Source organism: Nomascus leucogenys, chromosome 13, assembly GCF_006542625.1.
Source record: "Nomascus leucogenys isolate Asia chromosome 13, Asia_NLE_v1, whole genome shotgun sequence".
Classification (NCBI taxonomy): Eukaryota; Metazoa; Chordata; class Mammalia; order Primates; family Hylobatidae; genus Nomascus; species Nomascus leucogenys.
In genome coordinates this window covers 79,762,503-79,772,100 of record NC_044393.1, presented here as the reverse complement: position 1 = coordinate 79,772,100, position 9,598 = coordinate 79,762,503, and the positions used below count along the sequence as shown (strand labels likewise).

The 9,598-nt window shown below is 44.4% G+C and overlaps 1 pseudogene; it reads left to right on the top strand.

The window, feature by feature from the left end:
* The first annotated feature begins 4,018 nt into the window (after positions 1-4,018).
* On the top strand, positions 4,019-7,248 carry LOC115838009 (annotated as a pseudogene).
* The last annotated feature ends 2,350 nt before the right edge of the window (positions 7,249-9,598 follow it).

Here is a 9,598-nt window from a genome sequence, read left to right as displayed (position 1 = left end):
GGGCGAAGGACATGAACAGACACTTCTCAAAAGAAGACATTTATGCAGCCAAAAAACACATGAAAAAATGCTCATCATCACTGGCCATCAGAGAAATGCAAATCAAAACCACAATGAGATACCATCTCACACCAGTTAGGGTGGCCATCATTAAAAAGTCAGGAAACAACAGGTGCTGGAGAGGATGTGGAGAAATAGGAACACTTTTACACTGTTGGTGGGACTGTAAACTAGTTCAACCACTGTGGAAGTCAGTGTGGCGATTCCTCAGGGATCTAGAACTAGAAATACCATTTGACCCAGCCATCCCATTACTGGGTATACACCCAAAGGACTATAAATCATGCTGCTATAAAGACACATGCACACGTATGTTTGTTGTGGCACTATTCACAATAGCAAAGACTTGGAACCAACCCAAATGTCCAACAACAATAGACTGGATTAAGAAAATGTGGCATATATACACCATGGAATACTATGCAGCCATAAAAAATGATGAGTTCATGTCCTTTGTAGGGACATGGATGAAACTGGAAAACATTATTCTCAGTAAACTATCGCAAGGACAAAAAACCAAACACCGCATGTTCTCACTCATAGGTGGGAATTGAACAATGAGAACTCATGGACACAGGAAGGGGAACATCACCCTCTGGGGACTGTTGTGGGTTGGGGGGAGGGGGGAGGGACAGCATTAGGAGATATACCTAATGCTAAATGACGAGTTAATGGGTGCAGCAAACCAACACGGCACATGGATACATATGTAACAAACCTGCACATTGTGCACATGTACCCTAAAACCTAAAGTATAATAATAAAAAAATTAATAAATAAATAAAAAAGGAAAAAAAAAAAAAGAAAAATGACTGAGGTCCCAAGAAGGAATTCTGCCTTCAGACTCGACTACAATATCAACTCCTCCCAGAATTTCTAGCCCGCTAGCCAGCCCCAGCCTACCAACCCCACAATCAAGAGCCAGTTCCTTAAATCTCTCTCTATATGTATATATATATATTTATATATATACACACACATATGTATATATTTATACACATACCTATCTGCATACATGCATGTATACATACATATAGGTGTATCTATATACAGAGGTATGCATATATGTGTGTATAAATATATATATACATATAATTATGTATTATGCATGTCTGATTCTGTTTCTCCAGAGAACCCCAACACAGTGACTAAGGACTGATGTTTCATAAACCTAACTCTGTGCTCTTGCTTGTTTTATTTATTTTAACATATTTTAAAAGTATGAGAAATATTTCAGATCATATTTCTCATACTTTTCAAATGTAAAATACATTTACTTATTTCCAGATTTGTGGATGGAAGAACTGGTCAAATACTTGCATCCAAGCAAATTAATTCATCGGGGTGCTGTTCTCTCTCATGTTTTAACGATGACCTCGAGCACTGCGAGAGGATGTTACCAGATGAGAGCCGGGCAGAAGGCAAAGAGATCATCCACAGGCCCTACGGTTACACCCATAGTGTGCTGGCAGCCAGTGAATTCCACGAGAATGAACAATCAGGGTTATAATTTTCAGCTTTGTTGTGAGCATCCTGCCTTTGCCTTTTGATCCTGCCTAATCTTGTTCTCCCCTGCACATTTGCTGCCTCATTTCTTCCTTCAGAAAGAGCAAGTTTTCTTCCTGCTAAGTACATAAACAGCTTCTAATCCAGCAAACAGTCGGCTGTAGATGTAGAGGGTTTGGCCAGGAGGAGAAACAGAGATGTGACAAACAGAAGAGAGCAGCGGGCAAGCCTGGGGAACGCCCATGTGCACGGAGCTCCTGGAGGGCAGGGTGTGTGGGGGCAGAGAGGATGAGGAATGTGCCCCACTCACACCTGTGACCAGGGACAGACGTCCAGGGACAGACGTGTGAGCCTCGCTGACAGAAGACAGCTGTGGGACCCGAGGGATCAAGAGCTTTACACAGCTAACAGAACTACACACACCTGCGAATTTCTAATTTTGAAGAGGCTTCCTATGAAAGTGAGGGAATTTAGAGAAAAACAGGGCAGGGTGGCCCTGGGGAAGACTCATTGCCTGGGATGGTGCCAACGAGGGGCTGGGCTTTGAAACAGTGAGAGATATGAGGCGGGGCCGGGTGCCGTGGTGCATGCCTGTAATCCCAGCACTTTGGGAAGCTGAGGCGGGAAAATCACTGGAGCCCAGGAGTTCAAGACCAGCCTTGGCAATAAAATGAGACCCCATCTCTACAAAAAAAATTTTTTTTAATTAGGCATGGTGGCACCCACCTGTAGTCCCAGCTACTTGGGAGGATGAGGTGGGAAGATCACTTGAGCTCCGGAATTTCAGACTGCAGCGAGCTATGATCGCACCACTGCACTCCAGCACGGGTGACAGAGCCAGACCCTGTCTCTTAAAAAACAAACCAACAAACAAACAAAAAAGGGATATGAGGCAGCCCAGCAGCCCGCATGGCAGAAGATACCAAAACCATTTGGGTCACGCTTGTAATCCCAGCACTCTGGGAGGCCGAGGCAGGCGGATCACGAGGTCAGGAGATCAAGACCACGGTAAAACCCCATCTCTACTAAAAATACAAAAAATTAGCCAGGCATGGTGGCGGGCGCCTATAGTCCCAGCTACTCGGAGAGGCTGAGGCAGGAGAATGGCGTGAACCTGGGAGGCGGAGCTTGCAGTGAGCCGAGATTGCGCCACTGCACTCCAACCTGGGCGACAGAGCGAGACTCTGTCTCAAAAAAGAAAAAAAAAAAAAAAAAAAAACCATTTGGGAAGTCTTACTCACCATAACACACCAAGAAGCAGTATTGTCCAACAGAACCTTCTGGAGTGATGGAAATATCTTATATCTGCACTACCCAATGCAGTAGCCTCCAGGCATATGTCACTACTGAGCACTCAAAACATTGCTAGTGCAACTGAGCAACTGGCTTTCACGTTTTACTTAATTTTAATTAGAATTTAAATGGCCACATGTGGCTGGTGGCTGCCATATTGAACAGCACAGCCATCAGGTCTTCCTAACAGACTGATTGATGTGTCTCCCAACGTAGTTTGAGGAAGGAGTGCTACGAATAAATGAGCGCACAATCCTCTTGCTACTGAATGCTCCACATTTGAATTATTAGCAATCTAAAGGGTTGGCTGGAGCCAGTGAGAATGAAGACACCTCCTTTTTTTTTAGGGTCTTTAGGAGACCCTAAAAGCCTGGTGGAGGAGCTTAGCCACCAGCATTACCTGATCTGGTAAGCAGTGAATTAGAATGTCCTTTGCAGGAAACGCTATCATTTGGGTGCATAATTAACCCCAGTCTGGTCGTCAGTTATAACCTTAGAAACAAGAGCTAAAACTTCCCACCTCTGGTCTGTTTCCACATGTGGGACTGTTGTTTTTAGGTACTTCAATTTTTAGTAGATTTAGATGAAAATCCCTCCAGCTGTAAGGGAGCTTTATAAATAGGAAAAAATAACATTTGTCATATTTGCCTTGGGAGATTTGGGCTCAGCCACGGACTCAGGAGCTCTGGGCAACACCTCTGCGTCCCTCCCCTCACCTGTTCCATCTGTACAGCTGAGAAAGAAAGGTTTTCTCAGGGTTTCTTTAAGGAAAAAGATTAGAACCATTATAAAGCATTTTAACAAACGCAAAGTACCCTTCTATATAAATTATAACATGTTTTTACTTACTTGATTTCTTCTTTTGAGGGGAAATGAAGCATTGCTTTTGGGTATAATATGGAAGAAGTTTAATAGCACAATTACAGCTGAGTCTTCAAAATAGAGTAAGAGGCTGTGACCGCCCGTGTGTCCAACTGAGCGCATGTACACCAGCGGGGCCAAGCAGAGGGAGCACCCGGCTCTTGCCGGGGAAATGGAGGGAGGGCCATGGGTTAGGGATAGGGAAAGCTGTGGGGCACATTATCTCCTGGGAGGAGAAAGCACAAAACCAGAGGCTCTGAGGGACAAAGAGGAAGGAGGGCAGAGCAATCCAACAGCCATGGAGGCTGAAGAGACGATGGAGAATGCCTACAGGAGTTCCGTGAATGCCATAACATGATCCTCGACCAACTGAATGAACAGTGAGGGCAGGACTGCTTTACTGACATCACCCTGATTTGGACACCATTTGAAGGCTCATGAGGCTGTTTTGGCTGCTTGGAGTAAGTTCCACAAATTCTTTTTTTTTTTTTTTTTTTTTGAGATGGAGTCACATTTTGTCACCCAGGCTGGAGTACAGTGACCAGATCCTGGGTCACTGCAACCTCCACCTCCCGGGTTCAAGCGATTCTCCTGCCTCCGCCTCCCAAGTAGCTGGGACTACAGGCACCCATCACCACACCCGGCTAATTTTTGTATTTTTAGTGGAGACAGGGTTTTGCCAAGTTGGCAAGGCTGGTCCTGAACTCCTGATCTCAGGTGATCCGCCCACCTCCGCCACCCAAAGTGCTTACAGAGATTACTGTAATCCTTCCCAAAGGGATTACAGGGGTAAGCCACCGGGCCCAGCCGCCTTCTACAGATTCCTTCCGGAGTTTACCCAAGAACCTTTGGTGGAGATAGAAGGTATTAGTAAAATGGCCTTTTGCCATTTAATTGAGTTCACATGTACAGCAAAATTAATGATACAAGGAGAAGCAGCCAGGGATGTATGGAAAGCAGCAGAATGTCTACAAATGCTAGAAGCCATCAAAGCCCTTGAAGTTAGGAACAAAGAAAACTCAACTTCAGGCCAGGTGCAGTGGCTCACGCCTGTAATCCCAGCACTTTGGGAGGCCGAGGCAGGCGTATCACCTGAGGTCAGGAGTTCAAGACCGGCCTGGCCAACATGGCAAAACCCTGTCTCTACTAAAAAATACAAAATTTAGCTGGGCGTGGGGCACCTGTAGTCCCAGCTACTCAGGAGGCTGAGGCAGGAGAATTGCTTGAATGCAGGAGGCGGAGGTTGCAGTGAGCCAAGATCGCACCACTGCATTCCAGTCTGGGCAGCAAAGCAAGACTCCATCTCAAAACAAAACAAAACTCAACTTCATTAAAGGAAAATACCACAGGAAAAAGTGAGGCCAAAAAAGGTAAGAGTGCAGAAACTTCACGCTATCGCTGAGTCACTGCCATCTGCAGAGTCAGACCCTGTTGAAACTGAGGTAGAGATTGCCGAAGACACGACTGAAGCAGAAGATGAAGGCATGGAGGAAACATTAGAGGAAGGGCTTCTGCCCAGCAGTCCATAAAGTACATACAGAGCACAGGTTCCTCTGATGATTCTGCTCCAGCACTGTTGCCAGATATCACCAGCAAGTACTCATACCAGAGTCGGGCAGGGAAATGCTGGGTAGAGAAAGGCGGGGTCCCTGGTAAGGGCTCCCCCCTCGGGCCTGTGCTCACGGGCCTAAGTGAGGACAGGCACTCCTGTTTTTTGCACCCAAATGTTGCATTTTCCAAGACCACCCTGGCCCGCCACACCCCCATCCTGGGCCTATAAAAACCCCCAGACCCTAGCAGGCATAGACACAAGCAGTGGGATGTTGAGAGGCACACAGCAGCAGAAGGGCACGCAGGCAGCTAGGCATCGAGAGGAGCAGGGGAGTGGAAGAGCACAGGAACAGGCACCTGCAAACGCCAGCAGGCCATCAACCAGCAGAACAATGCGGATGCCCAGGGGAATTTGGCAGGGGCGGTAGGAGGACAGTCTGGCCACTGAACAGCCCGACTCCAAGGGAAAACTCCCTTCCCATTCTATCCCTCTTTCGGTTCCCCATCCATCTGCTAAGAGCTACTTCCACCATTCAATAAAACCCTGCACTCATTCCCCAAGCCCGCATGTGATCCGATTTTTCCAGTACACTAGGGCAAGAACCCTGGGATACAGAAAGCCCTTTGTCCTTGTGATAAGGCAGAGGGTCTAAGTGAGCTGATTGACACAAGCTGCCTACAGACAGCAAAATTAAAAGAGCACCTGTAACACACGCCCACTGGAGCTTCAGGAGCTGGAAACATTTCCCCCAAGACACTGCCGTGGGGTTGGAGCTCACGACCACAACCTGCCCCACTAGGTTTGAGCAGCAGCACCAAAGAAGCTAGCCACGCCCCCAACACACCCTGTGAGGGGGATAAGGGAGCTTTTCCTGTTTCAGTACCACCAAGGTGACAGAAAAGGGCAGATTAAAGAAGAAGACAGCTGTGCATCTGACCCCACAAGCAAACAGGAACACATGAAATCACACTTCACTGAGTTTCAACTGTGAAATATGCAACAAAAGGTATCTTCAGGAGAGCACATGGAAACAGCACCTGAATTGTTACCACCTTGAAGAACGTGGAGGCAGTAAGAAGCAAAGAACTGAGGAAAAATTCATGTGTGTCAGTACTGTGAGAAACAGTGTGACCATTTTGGACATTTTAAAGAACATCTTCGAAAACATACAGGTGAAAAACCTTTTGAATATCCAAATTGTCATGAACAATTTGCTAGAAATAGCCCCCTCAAATGTCACCTCACTGCATGCCAAATGAGTAGGGACAAAAAAAGGAAGAAAGAAGCTCACAAATGCCAGGTCTGCAACAGTGTGCTTAACAGCTGGGAGCAGTTCAAAGATCACTTGGTAATACATACTAGAGATAAACCCAACCATTATACTTTACTTGACTTGTGGTTTATGCAAGGAAATGAATTAAGGAGGCATCTCAGTGATACAACGTATCAAAGCATCTAGTAATGGAAGAAGTTCTTTCAGTAGAAACACGTGTACAAGCTGAACCTGTGACATCAATGATATTATAGAACAAGCTGGGAAGGTGCATGTGCTCCCACTGTTTCAGGTCCAGGTGGATTCAGCACAAGTGATCGTGGAACACATCCACCCAGAACCACGCCAGGACAGCCAGGTGCCCGACACACAGGAGCGAGCTTCCAGAGCAGGTCCAAGTGAGTTATCTAGCAGTGGGTTGAATTCAGCCTGAAGAAGTTACTGAAGTACATGGAGCGGAGCTGCATGTGGAATGGGTAAATCAGATACCAGCGGAAGTACAACGTGAACTTCCAGAAGCAGGCTTTGTCCACATGACCCCAGAAATCATGACCCAAGAGGAGAGAGAGCCTAGCCAAGCAGATGCTGAGGCTGCCAGGGAAGATCGCGAAGATGCTGAGGATTAGAGACCGTGCCGACAGCGCATTCTGAAGCTGAAAAGGCAGAGAATGAGGAAAGAACAGCTATGCCAGTTTTAGAATGAAATTACACATGAATATATTTTTAAAGATACTTGTTGGGTTTCTGAACTGATTATAGGCAGTATGACTGTCCTTAAGCTAACAGACAAGTGGACCAAAGTTAAGCTATTTCCTGTTGTTTCTGTTTCTGTTGGAACAAGTCGATTCCCCTCCCCCAACTTACTGCCACAGCAGAGGGATCTTTCCCATAACTGAAGGGATCTTTTCTGTAACTTAAATGGATTATATTCTTATCATATAGTGGGGTACGAATGTATCTATGTTTATTGTGGTAAAAGTTCTCCGTTTTCTCTTTCCCAGATCATGTTCTTCCTCAAATTTTTTCCATATTGTGAAAGCAAACTTAAATCATTAGAATACAAGTTTATGTATTCTAATGCATGGTAGAAAATCAAATATATAGGAAACACAAGGCTGCATGATGAAAAGCACATTATTACTGTGCAGCTGAATTTTGGCTTCTGGCTTTCTTTAGTCTGAACAAACGTTCTTGTCTAGCCCTGTAGTCACCAATGCCGTCTCTACAACAGAAAGAGTGGTGGTGGGAAAATTTTTAGAATATTAAAACATGCACACACACACACACACACACGTACGTGCCTTTTCAAAACCGACTAAACTCCTATAAAGCATCTCTGGTTCTTTCAAAGTTTGTATTGTGAGGAGTAATGTAGACAATGCTATGATACTCTATGTTTTTACTTATAATGACAACCACCAGTTCTTTTCACTTAAGTTAGGTTGAGAAATTTTATTTAGTGGCAGCTGAAGGGCAATTTTCAATTGGGAAAATTCACTTACATCTGTGGTAAACTTTATTTTGATGAAAAGTTGCACTAGTATTTTACCACCAGATGAAAAAAAAGATGAGCATCGTTTAAAAATTAATGTATTTAAAATAAAGTACAGAGAAAAACATGTCTATAATTATCAGGCTTTGTTTTGAATGGAATCTTTTCCCTCAATCCTTAATGTAAAGACCCGGTGCTATAACTTTTAAAGCCATACAAATAAGAGTGCTAAACTGTGGACTTAGAAGTAGGTGTATAAAACCACTCATCCACTGATAGATCCCCTTCTTCATGCTCTTTACTGTTAGGGGTTCATGCCTTTTCCCCCTTTACTATTCTTTTTGTGAGGTGTCGGGGGAAGGAGATGTGCTCAATTAAATGTCTTTAACAAGAAAAAAAAAAGTAGGTGTATAAATATTTTTAATCAATATTACTTAGAAAATAAAATCTAACAAACACATTTTAAAAAATAGAGTAAGAAATTTCACAAGATGATCTCAAGGTAAGAAACATACTACTGGTTTCACATGTCAGCTTTTAAGAGATTTGTTACAGACTGAAAGGGGAGTGAGTGGCTGCAGTAGACACTGTGACCAGCTTTCAAATGATGATCGTGCCTTGAGTCATTTCTGAGAAATCGGTAAACAAATTCTTTCACTTTTACTGCTGGATTATGTTGCTCAAACTCATCTGCTTTGTACGCATTTGAAGGCTCCATCACACATTATTTTGGAAATGGTTATCCTGAGTCAGACTGAGTAATCCCAGTTAATGAGTTTGCTTTCCCTCTCATCTGGTTTTTACTCAATCCTCTATATCTAACCCATTTTTTTTTCTTTCCTCAGAGATGCCAGACCACATCATCCCAAACACTAATGAGCAAGAAGGAAATTTCCACGTTAGTGGAGGGACCCCACTAAGGTTAGGGTGCCGTACAATGTATTGTCCAAACCGAGACATGTTAGAGAATGAAAGGGGACTATTTTAATAATTATGCTGGGGCAGTAAGTATAAACTGAATACCCTAACTAAAGAAATAAACAAAAAACATATGTAAAGGTGGTCAACTTCATTAGTGATCAAAGCAAAAACAAAATGAGACCATCATACACCCATCAGATTGGCAAAAATTGAAAAGTACAACAGGCCGGGTGCAGTGGCTCACACCTGTAATCCCAGCATTTTGGGAGGCCAAGGCAGGCGGATCACGAGGTCAGGAGATCGAGACCATCCTGGCTAACCCGGTGAAAGCCTGTCTCTACTAAAAATACAAAATAAAAAAAATTAGCTGGGCGAGTTGGCAGGTGCCTGTAGTCCCAGCTACTGGGGAGGCTGAGGCAGGAGAATGGCGTGAACCCAGGAGGTGGAGCTTGCAGTGAGCCGAGATCGCGCCACTGCACTCCAGCCTGGGCGACAGAGCAAGACTCCGTCTCAAAAAAAAAAAAAAAAAAGTACAACAATACCAAGCATTGGTAAAGATATGGAGCAGCTGGAACTCATAGTGTTGGCAGCGCATTTTAAATCACTTTTGAAAACAATTTCACATCATCTAGCAGAGATG